Source organism: Dendrobates tinctorius, unplaced genomic scaffold (genome assembly GCF_039654945.1).
Source record: "Dendrobates tinctorius isolate UK_male_01 unplaced genomic scaffold, ASM3965494v1 ptg000021l, whole genome shotgun sequence".
NCBI classification, from domain to species: Eukaryota; Metazoa; Chordata; class Amphibia; order Anura; family Dendrobatidae; genus Dendrobates; species Dendrobates tinctorius.
In genome coordinates, this window is record NW_027361689.1 from 34,910,181 (window position 1) to 34,927,500 (window position 17,320).

The following is a 17,320-nucleotide window of genomic DNA, read 5'->3' on the forward strand; positions in this document are numbered from 1 at the left end:
AACCCTAGCCCTAACCCTAGCCCTAACGGGAAAATGGAAATAAATACATTTTTTTAATTTTATTATTTTTCCCTCACTAAGGGGGTGATAACGGGGGGTTTGATTTACTATTTATGGCGGTTTTTATATTTGGCAGCTGTCACACGCTAAAAGACGCTTTTTATTGTAAAAATAGTTTTTGCATCACCACATTTTGAGAGGTATAATTTTTCCATATTTTGACCCACTGAGTCATGTGAGGTCTTATTTTTTGTGGGACGAGTTGACGTTTTTATTGGTACCATTTTTGGGCATGTGACTTTTTTGATCGCTTTTTATTCCGATTTTTGGGAAGCAGAATGAACAAAAACCAGCGTTTCATGATTTTCTTTTGGGGGAGTGCGTTTACACCGTTCCGTGTGTGGTAAAATTGATAAAGCGGTTTTATTCTTCGGGTCAGTACAGTTACAGCGATACCTCATTTTTGTCGTTTTTTATGTTTTGGCGCTTTTATGCAATAAAAACAATTTTATGCAAAAAACAATTATTTTTGCATTGCTTTATTCTGCGAGCTATTGTAACTTTTTTATTTTTTCGCTGATGACGCTGTATGGCGGCTTGTTTTTTGCGGGACAAGATTATGTTTTCAGCGGTACCATGGTTATTTATATCCATCTTTTTAATTGCACATTTTGCACATTTTGTTCGGCGGTATGATAATAAAGCCTTGTTTTTTGCTTCGTTTTTTATTTTTATTTTTTAAGGGGTTCGCTAAAGGGGTTAACTAGTGGGACAGTTTTATAGGGCGGGTCGTTATGGAAGCGGCGATACTAAATATGTGTACTTTTATTGGTTTTTTTTTGTTTCCAAAAAATGAATTTATTAGGGAATATTTTTTTTTTTTAATTTATTTGGCGATTTTTTTATAAATTATTTTTACACTTTTTTTTTTTTTTTTACTTTATTGCATTGTCCCAGAGGGGACATCACTGTCACACTGTCACACTGTCACATCACAGATCGCTGTGACAGTTCAGTGATCTGACACTGGCGCTGCACCAGGCTTCCTCGTGCCTGCTCTCTGCAGGCACTGAGGAAGCTGCCTCCCTGCAGGCCCCCGAAGGTCCCACGGCCATATTGGATCTGGGGACCTGCAAGGAAGGAGGCCCCGCAGCAGCGCTGCACATCGCGCTGCTCTGGGGGTTTCAGGGAAGCACGGGGGGAGCCCCCTCCCTGCCGATGCTTCTCTAAACCCCCGTACACTGCGATCATGTTTGATCGCAGTGTGCCAGGGGTTAACATGCAGGGTGCCAGGTGTCAGCTGTGGTAATCAGCTGACACCTGGCCGTGATCAGCGGCGCCCCCCCCGGAGCGCCGTTGATCGCATTGACGTACTATCCTATCCTCGGTCATAGGGGTCCGGGTACCGTGCACGGTCTGATGTCTAATGTCTATTGTTCTTTTTTCCTGCATTTACCATGTGGGATAGATCACATAATTTTTCAATATTTTGGGCTTTTATGGAAAAGGTAAACCTTATCGATGAATTCTTTCGATTTTCTTATATTTAAAGGGATTGGTTCCCACTGTACATTGCTATAGAGCGCCCCGATGGTGACCGATACAAGAAGAAAGGTTACTTACCTACGGGATCAGGAGAGATGTCGCCTTTCAGCCGCCGCTGATTGTCTGCAGCCCATCAGGGGACATAAGCACCGTCACGAGACTGTCAGGGGGCGCAGCGCTCGGAGATGTTCCCATCCGGGAGGTGTTGTACACTTTCTTCCTAATTGATTGAGACAATCGAAAAGTGTCGTCCATTAATGAACAATCCCTTTAAAAATATGGGAAAAAGAGAATTGTATTTTTAAAAATTTGCTTAAAAAAAGATGCAAAAATGGCAAAAATAGAATCCTCTCCTCTTCCCATATTGTACATATAACCAAATAATAAAGAATTAAAGTAGTTTTGCTTCGTCCCTAATAGTCCAGACTGTTGGAATATGATGTCTTTTATGCTGCAGAATTATGAAAAAAGAAAAACGAACTGTGAGAAGATCTGTGATGGTAGATTCAGTCAGATTCTCGTCATGGATCGTTCTCAGAATTGAGATCACACATCAGACAGTGTGTGCAGGGGATGTAGCTCAGTGGTAGAGCGCATGCTTTGCATGTATGAGGCCCAGGGTCCAATCCCCGGCATCTCCACATTTTTGTAACAAATAACAAGAAAACTTCCAAAATATTCAGAAATCTGAAAAATGTGCGGAAATTCACCAGTCTTCTGTCTGGATGTAACACGAAGCCCGGAATCAGCGCTAAATATCAGACAGATTTGCTTTTGTTGATGATTCTATGCATAATAACTGTCGGACCCCAGGGGACACTGTAACCAGCACTATACATGTACAGACCGACATCGCTAGAGACTACAGAGGAGCAGATTGTGTTTGCAGACCCCTGATCCAGTTATTCTGAGGCTGTGAAATGATAGCCTCCCGAACCTCCCCTTACCTGCCGCTGCTCCCCGATTTGTAGGCTCCGCACAACGTTTCGAAAGATGCATATCTAATGCTGGCAGGTGGAAGGAGGTTTGCATAGTAGCAGTATTATGCAGGCACTGAATGGTAGCCTTATGTGTGCACTGTATGGTAGTATTATGTGGGATCAGTGATGTGGATTTTTTGATTGATATAGATATATATCTCTGTGCATGCTGTGGCCTGTCCTAATTAGACAGAGTCTTATTGAGCGCTCAAAGGAAAAGAGGAAGCTACACTTAGTTAGCAACAACTCATTCCAGCAGAACTCTGGAAACTTTATTGAATATACTTGGTTTTATCAGCTGTACAGAAAGGAGTGGTTACTCATTAACATAAGGCTGAACTTCTTATCTAATTGGTCAGTTTAAATACATGAGCATATATGGGTGTCCGACCTGGGGTTACTTAGACACCATGTGATTTACTGTCCGGAGTCTTGCACTCGTCAGCAAGTCTCCAATATCGGCCAGACCATCGGGCCTTACTTCCTCATTCCCTATGTCTGCTAGATATTTCTCAAGTCAGAAGACAATGCTATCATGAGATGACTGGGTAGCAGGTCAACTTCCACCAACTAGTTATAAGGTTCAAACTGTGAATATGTATTTGTATGCATATGGCTATATAAGAATACATGAATATATGGAGTATATAGCAGTATGTAGACTATAGCAGGCAAGTGAGATCTATATGAAATACATATACATATATATTTCCATAATGGTAGTATTATGTGTGCACTGTATAGTAATATTATGTGGGAACAGTATGGTAGTATTATGTGTGCGCTGTATGGTAGTATTATGGGGCTGGGTGCTGTATGTAGTATTATTTGTGCGCTTTGTGCTAGCTTTATGTGGGCTCTGTATGGTAGAATTATGTGGGTGCTGTAGGGTAGTATTATTTGGGCAATGTAGGGTAGTATTATGTGGGATTTCTATGGTAGTATTATAAGTGCTCTGTATGATAGTATCATGTGGACTTATTTTATTTTATTTTTTTTTAATTTGCTTAAAAAAGATGCAAAAATGGCAAAAATAGAATCCCCTGATCTTCCCATATTGTAAATATAAACAAATAATAAAGAAAGTAGTTTTGCTTCGTCCCTAATAGTCCAGACTGTTGGAATATGATGTCATTTATGCTGCAGAATTATGAAAAAAAGAAAAACGAATTGTGAGAAGATCTATGATGGTAGATTCAGAGTCAGATTCTCGTCATGGATCGTTCTCAGAATTGAGATCACACATCCAGCTTTTGTGACAAATAACAAGAAAACTTCCAAAATATTCAGAAATCTGATAAATGTGCGGATGTAACACAAAGACCGGACTCAGCGCTAAGTATTAGCTGATTAGCTTTTGTTGAGAATTCTATGTAGAATAACTGTCAGACACCAGGGGGCGCTGTAACCAGCACTATACATGTACAGACCGACATCGCTATAGACTACAGAGGAGCAGATTGTATTTGTAGACAGGGCTGCCACTAGGAATTTTGGGGCCCTCTTGAGACTCTGCCCAGGCTCCACCCCAGCGTCGCCTCCACCCTCGAACTGTCCACAGTCAAAAGATTTTTTAAGCCGCCACCACGACAAGGTAGACTTTTGGCCAGTACCTACTCTACTCTAACCTATTAAACATTTGTGAAAATATCCAATACAATTTAGGTATATTTTTATTTATTTTTCAATTTTTAAAATGACCAATAATATCACACACAGGGGACAAATACCAGCGCACCATGACCAGACCACATATTACCACCACATAGTGACCTATAATACCACATACAAGGAACAAATACCCCCGAAGAAGCCAACACGAAATGCACGTTGGGGCTGCGTTCTTGTGGTTCCCTGACTGAGGCACTATGGGTAAGGGCAGAGTTTACACTATATTTTGGATTGTGGCTGTCATGTCGGACGCTGTTCACACCACAGCATCCGGCAGGCAGAGGTAGTTCCACCTCCAGCCACTATAGCCTCAGTGGCGCCGGCCTGATCTTCAGGCTCTCGGGGGTTAATCCTGCTGGAGACCAGGTTGGATGGTTAGTCACGCCCACGGTCTTTAAATAGTCATGCTGGCCTATGGGCGTCGCCGATTATAGCTTGTGTTTCATACCAAGTGGTTCCGGTCTGGAGTGGAGGTGTTCAAGAGAGAGAGATTCATATCTGGTGTCGTATGATCCGTCGTTATCCTTTCTCCTTCCCATATTTGTGTTTAGTTGTGCCCTGTTCACATTACTGTTTATTCCTGTGTGTGTGCGGCGCAGTGCAGTTTAAGTTCTCCCTGTCTGTCATTATTTGTGTGGGAGCTTTGGTGGTGACTTCTCACTGGGTGGAGGGTGGAGGGTTAAGTGCAGGGCTGAGCAGGAGATAAGGAAAGGTCGGAGGCTCAGGCATTTGCACCTTCAGCAAAAACCCTGGGTTGAGGGTCAGACAGGGTTTCCCCTAGTAAAGGGACACCACAGGGGCCCCGGGTCTTTCAGCCTTAGTTGAACTAAGCCCCCGTGACATTATAATCGGCCCACATTTTTTCAGGAGTCCATGGATCCATTAGATTCCATAACCCGCCAGTTGGCGGCGCTGTCCATACAGGTCTCCGAGTTGAATGGGGCAGTTCAGCAGCAGGGCCTGGTAGTAGCAAAGGTGCAAACGGCATCTGCAGGTATCGGTGCAGAGCCGAAGTTTCCGCTGCCAGAACGATTTTCAGGCGATCGCAGCAAATTTGTCGTATTTCGGGAGGCCTGCAAATTATACTTCCGCATGCGGCCAATATCCTCAGGTAATGAGGCCCAGCGAGTAGGGCTGGTGTTGTCATTACTGAGTGGTGACCCCCAAGCATGGGCATTTTCCTTACCACCTGACTCTGCTACATTTCATTCGGTCGATAATGTTTTTTCTGCCCTCGGGCTCATTTACGATGACCCTGACCGACTGGCTCTAGCGGAATCTAAAATCCGCGCCCTCCGCCAGGGGGAGCGCTTGGCAGAGGACTATTGTTCGGAATTTCGCCGCTGGGCCGTAGACACACAGTGGAATGACCCAGCACTGCGGAGCCAGTTTATGCATGGGGTATCAGGGAGGGTGAAACAAGCCCTCCTGATGTATGAGACTCCGGCATCATTGGAGTCTGCCATGAGTTTGGTGATACGTATTGATCGCCGTTTTCGTCAGGGGGCACAGGAGACGCTACCTCTGGGGGAAAACAGAGGTGCAGGTGTGGTTGAAGTAGATGAGTCCCCTGAACCTATGCAGATTGCTGGCGTGGCACAGGTTCAGCCTCGCGCTCCGGGAGTCCGGAAGTCCAGAGCATGTTTCTACTGTGGTAAAGGTGGTCATTATGTTAACGTTTGCCCGGTACTACCTAAGAGGGTCACACCGGCGGAAAACTGTTAAGCTCAGAGGGTATGGAGGAGACCCAACTGAGCGTATGCATATCCTCCATGATGGTATCTCATTGTATGCTCCCTGCCAAGGTTATTGTCGCCGGCAGAGAGCTACCTATATCAGTGTTTGTGGATAGCGGTTCCGCCACCAATCTCATAGATGAGGAGTTTGCACACACCGCCGGGTTTAAGATTGAAAAACTTCCTCACCCCATACAGGTGGTGACCATTAATGCTGTTCCCCTCCCTCAAGGGGAGATTACTGAGTTTGTGGCAGAGGTGAAACTCCACATTGGGGTCCTACATTCTGAGTCGGTTACATGTAGGGTCCTCCGTAATCTCCCAGCTCAAATGGTCCTGGGTTTTCCATGGCTGTCCAGGCACAACCCGGTAATTGATTGGAAAACTCAGGACATAGTACAATGGAGTGGTTTCTGCCAAGACAATTGCTTGGCCACATGTGTGTCCGCCGTGACGCCCAGCCTGCCGGAGGCTTTGCAGGATTTCGCGGATGTTTTCTCTGAGAAGGGTTGCTCAGAACTGCCTCCACATAGAGCCTATGACTGTGCTATTAGGCTAAAACCCGGGGCCAAATTACCTAAGGCCAGGATGTTTAATATTTCTGGTCCTGAGAGACAAGCTCTGAAAGACTACATCGCGGAGAGTCTGAGCAAAGGTCACATCCGGCCTTCGTCCTCGCCTGTAGCAGCGGGGTTTTTCTTCATTAAGAAGAAAGATGGGGGGTTACGCCCGTGTCTGGATTTCCGAGAGTTAAACCAGATTACTATCCGTGATCCCTACCCAATGCCGTTGATCCCGGATTTGTTCAACCAGGTAGCGGGGGCAAAATGGTTTTCCAAGCTGGACCTCAGGGGGGCGTATAACCTCATAAGGGTCCGTCAGGGGGATGAGTGGAAGACGGCGTTTAACACTCCTGAGGGTCATTTTGAGAGTCTGGTTATGCCGTTTGGGTTGACCACCGCGCCTGCCGTTTTCCAACATTTTATTAATGATGTCTTTGCTCATGTCCTGGGGAGATTTGTGATTGTATACCTGGATGATATCCTCATTTATTCTAGCGATCGGGACACTCATTTGCAGCATGTTAGGCAGGTGTTACAGTTGCTCCGGGAGAACCAGCTCTATGCTAAGCTGGAAAAATGTTTATTTTTTGTCCAGGAGTTGCCCTTTTTGGGATATATTGTGTCCGCAGCTGGTTTTAAAATGGACACCGCTAAGGTGCAAGCGGTGTTGCAATGGGAGAGGCCGGAGAGTCTGAAAGCACTCCAGCGGTTCCTGGGGTTTGCGAATTATTATAGGAAATTTATAAAACACTTTTCGACTGTCGCCAAACCGCTCACGGACATGACAAAAAAGGGTGCCGATCTGGCGAACTGGCCTGAGGTGGCTATACGTGCATTTGAGCGTCTGAAGAATAGTTTTGCTTCAGCCCCCATTCTGGTGCAACCAGACGTGTCTAAACCTTTTGTGGTAGAGGTTGATGCGTCGGAGGTGGGAGTGGGGGCAGTACGGTCTCAAGGCTCGTCCTTGAGCGAGATGCATCCATGCGCCTACTTCTCCAAGAAGTTGTCGCCGGCCGAACGGAATTATGATATCGGCAACAGGGAGTTGTTGGCCATCAAACTGGCTTTTGAGGAATGGCGACACTTCTTGGAGGGGGCGGCTCACCAGGTCACAGTTATCACCGACCATAAGAATCTGCTCTACCTGGAGTCGGCCAAGCGTCTGTCTCCTAGGCAGGCTCGCTGGGCATTGTTTTTTACTCGTTTCAATTTTCTTGTGACGTACCGTCCCGGGGCTAAAAACACCAAGGCGGATGCTTTGTCTAGGTGTTTTCCGGGGGGAGAACCTCGGGAAGAGCCGGTACCCATCCTCCAGAAAGGGGTAGTGGTCTCGGCTCTCACGACTGAGGTAGAGGCGGAGATTGCCGAGGCCCAAGAGGAGGTACCACCAGGACTTCCCGCCAACAAATCATTTGTACCCCTGCATCTTCGGCCTAAGGTGTTGAAGGAACACCACGATTCGGTACTGGCTGGTCACCCAGGGGTGAAGGGCACCTTAGAGCTGGTATCGCGTTGTTTCTGGTGGCCCAAAATCCGGCAGGACGTGGTCTCGTACGTGGCAGCTTGCATCACGTGCGCTAGGGCTAAGTCACCCCGAACCCGTCCTGCTGGCACGCTACAGCCTCTGGGGGTACCCAATAGGCCATGGACAGAAATCTCCATGGATTTTATCACTGACTTGCCAGCCTCGGCAGGGAACACGGTCATCCTGGTGGTGGTTGACCGTTTTTCAAAGATGGCGCATTTTGTGGCGTTGTCCTCTTTGCCCAATGCTAAGACGTTGGCTCAGGTATTTGTGAAGGAGGTGGTCAGACTCCACGGAGTACCGTCTGACATAGTATCTGATAGGGGTACGCAATTTGTGGCGAGGTTTTGGAAAGCTTTTTGCTCAAGGTTGGGGATCAAGTTGTCACATTCATCGGCGTTTCATCCACAGTCTAATGGACAAACTGAGCGCATGAACCAAAATCTTGAACAGTATTTACGATGCTTTGTGTCCGACAACCAGGAGGAGTGGTCTACTTTCCTTCCTCTGGCCGAATTCGCATTAAATAATCACCGCCAAGAGTCATCAGGAGAGTCTCCATTCTTTTGTGTGTACGGTCAACATCCTCAGTTTTGTACCTTACGTCAGGGTGACTCCGGGGGTGTCCCGGAGGAGGATCAGCTAGGAGCCCAATTGTCATCAGTCTGGAGGCGGGTGAAACAGCGTTTGTTGAGCATGAGTGCCAGGTACAAACGGGTGGCTGACAGTAGACGCGTGCCAGGTCCGGACCTGTGTGTGGGTGAATGGGTGTGGTTAGCTACGAAGAACATAAAACTCAAAATCCCTTCTTTAAAACTGGGTCCAAGGTTTATTGGGCCTTTTAGGATTTCTGCCATCATTAACCCAGTGGCTTATCGGTTGGAACTTCCCGCAGTGTACAAGATACACAACGTGTTTCACAGGGCTTTATTGAAAAAGGTGGTAGGCTCTGTGGACACAACGCCGATGCCACCTCCAGTCATGGTGGATGGCGAGTTAGAGTTCGAGGTCGCCAAGGTAGTGGACTCTCGAGTAGTACGCTGTACTCTTCAGTATTTGGTGCACTGGCGGGGGTATGGTCCAGAGGAGAGGTCTTGGGTTCCAGCCTCAGACATACATGCGGATCGGCTGGTCAGTTCTTTTCACCGTCGTCATCCGGACAAGCCGGGTCCTATGAGTCTTGAGGGCCCTGGGGTCCCTCGTAGAAGACGGGGTACTGTCATGTCGGACGCTGTTCACACCACAGCATCCGGCAGGCAGAGGTAGTTCCACCTCCAGCCACTATAGCCTCAGTGGCGCCGGCCTGATCTTCAGGCTCTCGGGGGTTAATCCTGCTGGAGACCAGGTTGGATGGTTAGTCACGCCCACGGTCTTTAAATAGTCATGCTGGCCTATGGGCGTCGCCGATTATAGCTTGTGTTTCATACCAAGTGGTTCCGGTCTGGAGTGGAGGTGTTCAAGAGAGAGAGATTCATATCTGGTGTCGTATGATCCGTCGTTATCCTTTCTCCTTCCCATATTTGTGTTTAGTTGTGCCCTGTTCACATTACTGTTTATTCCTGTGTGTGTGCGGCGCAGTGCAGTTTAAGTTCTCCCTGTCTGTCATTATTTGTGTGGGAGCTTTGGTGGTGACTTCTCACTGGGTGGAGGGTTAAGTGCAGGGCTGAGCAGGAGATAAGGAAAGGTCGGAGGCTCAGGCATTTGCACCTTCAGCAAAAACCCTGGGTTGAGGGTCAGACAGGGTTTCCCCTAGTAAAGGGACACCACAAGGGCCCCGGGTCTTTCAGCCTTAGTTGAACTAAGCCCCCGTGACAGTGGCTCTATACTAATTTATATGCGGGTTGTCTCTCATGGATACATTAGAGGGTATTTGAACCCTCAATAATGACTTTTTATTATCTGTGACCCAGCCATTGAGCAATAAAAGCACCTTAAGGCTGGGTTCACATGTAGCGGAACTCTCGCGGTAAGTTCCGGAATTCCATTCCGTGGGAAAATCGCATTTTAAATTCCCGCGATTTTCCCGCGGAAAAACTAGCATTTTGCAAGTGTAATTAGCTTGCAAAATGCTAGCGTTTTCCAAGCGATCTGTAGCATCGCTTGGAGAACGGATTGACAGGTTGGTCACACTCGTCAAACATAGTGTTTGACAAGTGTGACCAACTTTTTACTACTGAGGCTGCCTATGCGGCATCAGTAGTAAAAGATAAAATGTAAAAAAAAATAATAAAATAAAAAATGGTGTTATTCTTACCTTCCGATGTCCCGCGCAGCCTTCCCGCCTCTCTCCACGCTACGACTGGTGAATTATTTTGACATATTTCCCGTTTTTTATAACAAAAGCTGGAGATGCTGGGGATTGAACCCGGGGCCTCATACATGCAAAGCATGCGCTCTACCACTGAGCTACATCCCCTGTGCAAACAGCCTCAGGCTCCTCCGTTCAGAAGGCAATGCACTACCGGAGCGATCCCTCTCTGCTTTCCTGGCTGTATTAATAATAATGGTACCCATAGGGCCTTTTTTTGATTTGTGCCACAAACATTATTTCATTTGCGCCTTTTAATTAACTTTACGTCAATCGTCTTTTTTTTTAGTCGGTATAATGTTCGTGGGTTCCGGTTATTCGGACATTTGAACCTAATTCAATATTGACGACTTTTCGAAATGTCGTAAAATGTTTGTGCACTAGGATCCGATTCATCATCGGCATTTACAGTATTTAAGTCACTTTTCGATCTTGTGCTATTTACTGTCATGTTTTTACCACTTTATTTATTTTTTTTAAATGGTGCATTCAGGATATTGAGTTTTGTACAAAACCAAAAATGTTATTTGTCTTTTACCTGATTGCATCTTTTTACAGGAAAAAAAAAGTTGCATGATCTGTTAAAAATGTCGCAGGCATCTCTAGCATTTGCGTCCTCTGTACCAGTCAAATATAGGTTTTTGTGCAGATAGAAAAAGTAATGTAATAAATCACTGAAAATTTAGGAATAAGCATTTATGACGATCAAATATTGGTAATTGCAAACGCAATCATAAGTATTCCCCCTGAGATTATTATCGGTGTCCCAGTGTCAGCCGCACATTTGTTAGTTTGAGAGAACTCTGGATAATAACAGTAATCTCCATAATATCACAAAACATAGAGATGCCGGGGATTGCACCCAGGGACTCATACATGCAAAGCATGCGCTCTACCACTGAGCTACATTCTCTGTACACATTAGGAGCGCACGTACCTAAATTTGATAGAACATTCACCACTGCAGCCAATCACTGAGAGCTGTGTGTGTAGATGACACGAGCTCACTGATTGACTGCAGCTTTTATTTCTCAACTATAGACAGCAACGCTTTATTCAGGCTAAAGTACACCCGTTTTTCATAAAGTTGCCAGCGTAGACACATGATACTACCATACAGAGCCCAAATAACACTACCATATAGCACCCACGTCATACTAACACACAGTGCCCACATAATACTAGCCTACAACTTCTACATAATACTACTATACAGTGGCCACATAATAGTACCTCACACATCCCACATACTAAGCACCATACATAGCCAATGTAATACTACCATACAGCACCCACATAATACTACAATACAGAGCTCACATAATACTACCACACAGAGCAAACATAATACTATATAGAGCAGGGGTCTCAAACTTGGCTTGGTATATGGGCCGCATATAGAAAAAAATTTGAACTTGGGGGCCGCATTCCTTGAAGGACAAAGTTACATTTTTAGTGATACCATTTTTTGTTCTATACACCTTTTGAACATTTTTGCCGTGTTTTTTAAATTTTTTTTTAGAGCTTGGATGCGGCGATAACTACAATATGAGTGCACATTTGTTATGTCCCCTTATTGTAGTTATGTCCCCATACAGGTCCCCATATTGTAGATATGTCCCCATAGCCAGGTCCCCATATTGTTGTCATGTCTCTATATCCAGGTCCCCATATTGTAGTCATGTCTCTATATCCAGGTCCCCATATTGTAGTCATGTCTCCATATCCAGGTTCTCATATTGAAACAAGGGAGGGTGAACCAAAGAAATACAATCATAAGTTCCATAGGTACTGAAAAAAATATAATAATTTTATTGATCAAATTTCACAGACAAAGGTGGACAGGATAACAAGTGGGCAGATAAACAACCATGCACTGTGGAGGGCAGGTGCGACCAGCAATGTAATACAGTTAGAGGTCAAAAACATAGACCATGTTGGTATCAAATCCACTGTGGATCATGTAAAATAGTACATACTCTATATAGCCAAAAATTCGAAAGATAATATTGAGTTAGATATCAATAAAGCACACAGGATAAGTGTGTATTCAACATATTTATACAGCTGACCAAAAATATAGAGTATACTGGCCAATGTTACCTATTAATAGTACCTGGCAGAGAGTAGCAGTGGAAATAGCTGGTAAGCCTTTACACCCCGACGCACGTTTCGGATAAAAGACCTTCCTCAGGGAGCATGGAAGTGTCATCGATATGTGGGTTTAAAAAGGCAGAGGCCCGGAAGTCAATTAAGGCCGGAAGCCAGCAATTGTTGACGCGTTGTCACCCAGCAGCCAAACCAGAAACACATGAGGCCCCACGTGATCTGGCACCGGGAGCATCGCAGGCACAGAAGCAGATACGGGATGGCGGCAGTAAGGAGGTGCATGCGCACTAGCATGCAACAGATGGAGGACCATATAAAGTACTGGCAAAACCGGCGTACATACAAAAAAAAAAGAATATACATATCAGCAGCAAACTAGTGCATAAATATATATAAGGGCTGTCAATCAGCCATCAGAATTCACAATACCACAAAAAGTTAATATAATAATTCAAAATGATATAAATGCAAAAATTAATAAAGCACAAGGCTGCCAATCAGCCATCAGATGTTTAGATCCAAACATGATAGAAATTTATATAGGAAGCAACAATACATAATATCAAATACAATTACAGATGGGAGAGATCCTGCTAAATCACCATATACAGTTAATATTTGGTTAGATAAATCCTAATTAAAATGTACAATGCAATGGATGAACCACGAAGGAAAAAGAGAAAAATATTATAGCAGCTATTACTGGTTATATTGAATATATAGATGTCCATACTTGTATATAACATATAAGCACTTGCAGATGATATCAGGATGGATATTGTATATAGACTATATGGAAAGGACACAAAAATGCCTCGATACACAATAAATATTCTATATTCAAGCATTACCGAAAATCAGTGTATACAGTGCAGTCAGTCAACCCCCAAACATGTTACAGTATATATTATTATATTATCATGAAAAAAAAAATTTTAAAAAGTTTTTTACATTTTTACGGAGGTGACCTGAATACACAATATCCACCCAAAGAGTTATTAGATACCTCATCAAAATAGTCAATATACGGGACAGAAGTAGACCATATATATATATATATATATATATACAGCTCTGGCAGAAATTAAGAGACCACTGCACAGTTTTATAAAAATCAGCTTCTCTACATGTCTGACAGCCATTCCATTCCAGTTGAATTACAACCAGAGTACACCTCATTCTACTTAATGTGCTTCTGATTAGGTGATCACCGGAACCAAATCTTATTTAATGAAGGAAAGTATAAAAAAACCCTGCTGTGGTGGTCACAATCCTCTTGCAATAGGACAAGCTGGATGGCAAAACAAGTGCTAGTAATATCCCAAAAGTAATAGGAATTAAAAAATAATTTATAACCATGGCAAAGGAGTTGAAAAGTCTTCAGTGAGGAAAAGAAGGGCTCAATTCTGGCTTTACTAACAGAGGGATACAGAGAGCGTCATGTTGCCTTAAAATGTCTAAGACTGTAGTCCATTACAACAAGGTCAAGCAGCAGACATTGGGGACAACAAAGCTACAGACCGGCAGAGGGCGATAATGACTCCCCACTGACTGGGATGACCGTCATCTCATTCGAATATCACTTGGCAACTGCAGGATGACATCAAGTGACCTACAAAAGGAATGGCAAATGGCAGCTGGGGTGAAGTGCACTGCAAGAACAGTTCGTAACAAGCTCCTAGAGGCAGGGCTCAAGTCATGTAAAGGTAGAAAAAAACCTTTCATCAATGAGAAGCAAAGGAGAGCCAGGCTGAAGTTTGCCAAAGACCATAAGGATTGGACCATAGAGGACTGGAGTAAGGTAATCTTCTCTGATGAGTCTGATTTTCAGCTTTGCCCAACATCTGGTCGTCTAATGGTTTGACAGAGATCTGGAGAGGCGTACAAGCCACAGTGTCTTGCACCCACTGTGAAGTATGTTGGAGGATCTGTGATGATCTGGGGATGCTTCAGCAAGGCTGGAATTGGGCAGATTAATCTTTGCAAAGGACGTATGAATCAAGCCGCATACAAGGTTATCCTGGAAAACCAGTAGATTTCTTCTGCTCAGGCAATGTTCCCCAACTCTGAGGACTGGTATTTCCAGCAGAAGAATGCGCCATGCCACACAGCTAGATCAATCAGTGTGTGGATGAAGGACCACCACATCAAATCCCTGTCATGGGCAGCCCAATCTCCAGACCTGAACCCCATTGAAGGAAGATGGATAGTCAGAAGCCATCAAACAAAGAACTGCTTACATTTTTGTACCAGGAATGATATAAGGTCACCCAAAAGCAGTGTGAAAGACTGGTGTAAAGCAGCCAAGACGCATGAAAGCTGCGATTAAAAATCATGGTTATTCCACAAAATATTGATTTCTGAACTCTTCCTGAGTTAAAAGTGAGTAAATACAAAACACGGAAAATCCCATTGTAGGATTTTTAAATAATTAATTTGCATTCTATTGCATGAAATATTTAAAATATAGGAGAAGGAGGTGATTGTATTTTTTGCATTCTTTACATCTTTTTTTAAGTAGAGTGAAAAATAGAATCCAGTCATCCTCCTGGTTGTCAGAGGGTGGCGCGCTCCGGATAATTCGGGGTGGGGGCTTGGCTGAGCTTCTGTTCCTGCAAATCTGGGGACTTCGGACGTTTTGGATGTTTTTTATAAGTGAAGAAAAAAACCCGGGGCCTCATACATGCAAAGCATACGCTGTACCACTGAGCTACATCCCCCATATAGGTGCCTCAGCCCCATGCATAAGCCATAGATGCATCTACTGCATGTAAACGACCATTACACAAAGAAATGGGAGCAGCACTTACAAGCTTTTTACTGTCCAGCTTGTAAGTGCTGCTCTGATCCTGTGATCTTCCAGTGCTGCAGAGTCAAAACTGCCTCTGTCTGCAGCATTATAAAGAGCTGGGAAAAAATTGTCAGGAGTGCACGACCCCCTGACAACCAGGAGGCCGAGGAGCGGTGTGCTCCTGAAGATCGGGATCTTGGTACAAATCCTTTAACCCCTTTACCCCCAAGGGTGGTTTGCATGTTCATGACCAGGCCAATTTTTACAATTCTGACCACTGTCCCTTTATGAGGTAATAACTCTGGAACGCTTCCATGGATCCCGGTAACTCAGACACTGTTTTCTTGTGACATATTGTACTTCATGTTAGTGGTAAAATTTCACTGATATAACTTGCGTTTATTTGTGAAAAAAATGGAAATTTGGTGAAAATTTTGCAATTTTCCAACTTTTAATTTTTATGCCCTTAAATCACAGAGATACGGCACACAAAAAACTTAATAAATAACATTTCACATATGTTTACTTTACATCAGCACAATTTTGGAACCAAAAATTTTTTTGTTAGGAAGTTATAAGGGTTAAAAGTTGACCAGCGATTTCTCATTTTTGCAACACCATTATATTTTTAGGGACCACATCACATTTGAAGTCACTTTGAGGGGTCTATATGATAGAAAATACCCATAAGTGACATCATTCTAAAAACTGCACCCCTTAGGGTGCTCAAAACCACATTCAAAAAGTTTATTAACCCTTCAGGTGCGTCACAGGAATTTTTTGAATGTTTAAAAAAAATGAACATTTAACTTTTTTCACAAAAAAATTACTTCAGGTCCAATTTTTTTTATTTTACCAAGGGTAACAGGAGAAATTGGACTGCAAAAGTTATTGTGCAATTTGTCCTGAGTACGCTGATACCTGATATGTGGGGGGAACCACTGTTTCGGCGCATGGCAGAGCTCAGAAGGGAAGGAACGCCGTTTGACTTTTTCAATGCAAAATTGGCTGGAATTCAGATCGGACTCCATGTCGCGTTTGGAAAGCCCCTGATGTGCCAAAACAGTGGAAACTCCTCACAAATAACACCATTTTGGAAACTAGCCCCCTAAGGAACTTATCTAGATGTGTGGTGAGAACTTTGAACCCCCAGGGCTTCACAGAAGTTTATAATGTACAGCCGTAAAATTAAAAAAATCACATTTTTTCCACAAAAATGATCTTTTCACCCCCAATTTTTTATTTTCCCAAGGGTAACAGGACCCAAAAAGTTATTGTGCAATTTGTCCTGCATATGCTGATACCCCACATGTGGGGGTAAATCACTATTTGGGCGCATGGCAGAGCTCGGAAGGGAAGAAGCGCCATTTGACTTTTTTGGCTGGAATTGGGATAGGACTCCATGCCGCGTTTGGAAAGCCCCTGATGTGCCTAAACAGTGGAAACCCCCCACAAATGACACCATTTTGGAAACTAGACCCCCCAGGGAAATTATCGAGATGTGTGGTGAGCACTTTGAACCCCCAAGGGCTTCACAGAAGTTTATAACGCCCGGGCATGAAAATAAAAAAATCATATTTTTTCCACATCTTTTAATCCCCAATTTTTTTATTTTCCCAAGGGTAACAGGAGAAATTGAACCCCAAAAGTTGTTGTCCAATTTGTCCTGAGTACACTGATACCCCATATATGGGAGAAAACTACTGTATGGGCACACGTCGGGGCTTGGAAGGGAAGTAGTGACTTTTGGAATGCAGATTTTGATGGAATGGTCTGCGGGTGTCATGTCACGTTTGGAGAGCCTCTGATGTGCCTAAACTGTTGATACTCCCCACAAGTGACCCCATTTTAGAAGCTAGACCCCCCAAGGAACTTATCTAGATGTGTGGTGAGCACTTTGAACCCCCAAGTGCTTCAAAGAAGTTTATAACTTAGGCCCGGGCGTGAAAATAAAAAATCATATTTTTTTTCCACAAAAATGATGTTTGCCCCCAATTTTTTATTTTCCTAAGGGTAACAGGAGAAATTGGACCCCAAACATTGATTTTCAATTTCTCCTGAGTAGGCTCATACCCCATATGTGGGGGTAAAA

At 44.0% G+C, this 17,320-nt stretch overlaps 2 non-coding genes across 2 annotated transcripts; one reads left to right on the forward strand and one right to left on the reverse strand.

Moving 5' to 3' along the window:
- Positions 1-2,114: 2,114 nt before the first annotated feature.
- TRNAA-UGC (transfer RNA alanine (anticodon UGC)) lies at positions 2,115-2,186 on the forward strand. Its single transcript has one exon. It is a non-coding gene; the product is annotated as a tRNA-Ala (tRNA).
- An 8,178-nt stretch (positions 2,187-10,364) lies between these two features.
- Positions 10,365-10,436, reverse strand: TRNAA-UGC (transfer RNA alanine (anticodon UGC)). Its single transcript has one exon. It is a non-coding gene; the product is annotated as a tRNA-Ala (tRNA).
- Between the last annotated feature and the right edge of the window lie 6,884 nt (positions 10,437-17,320).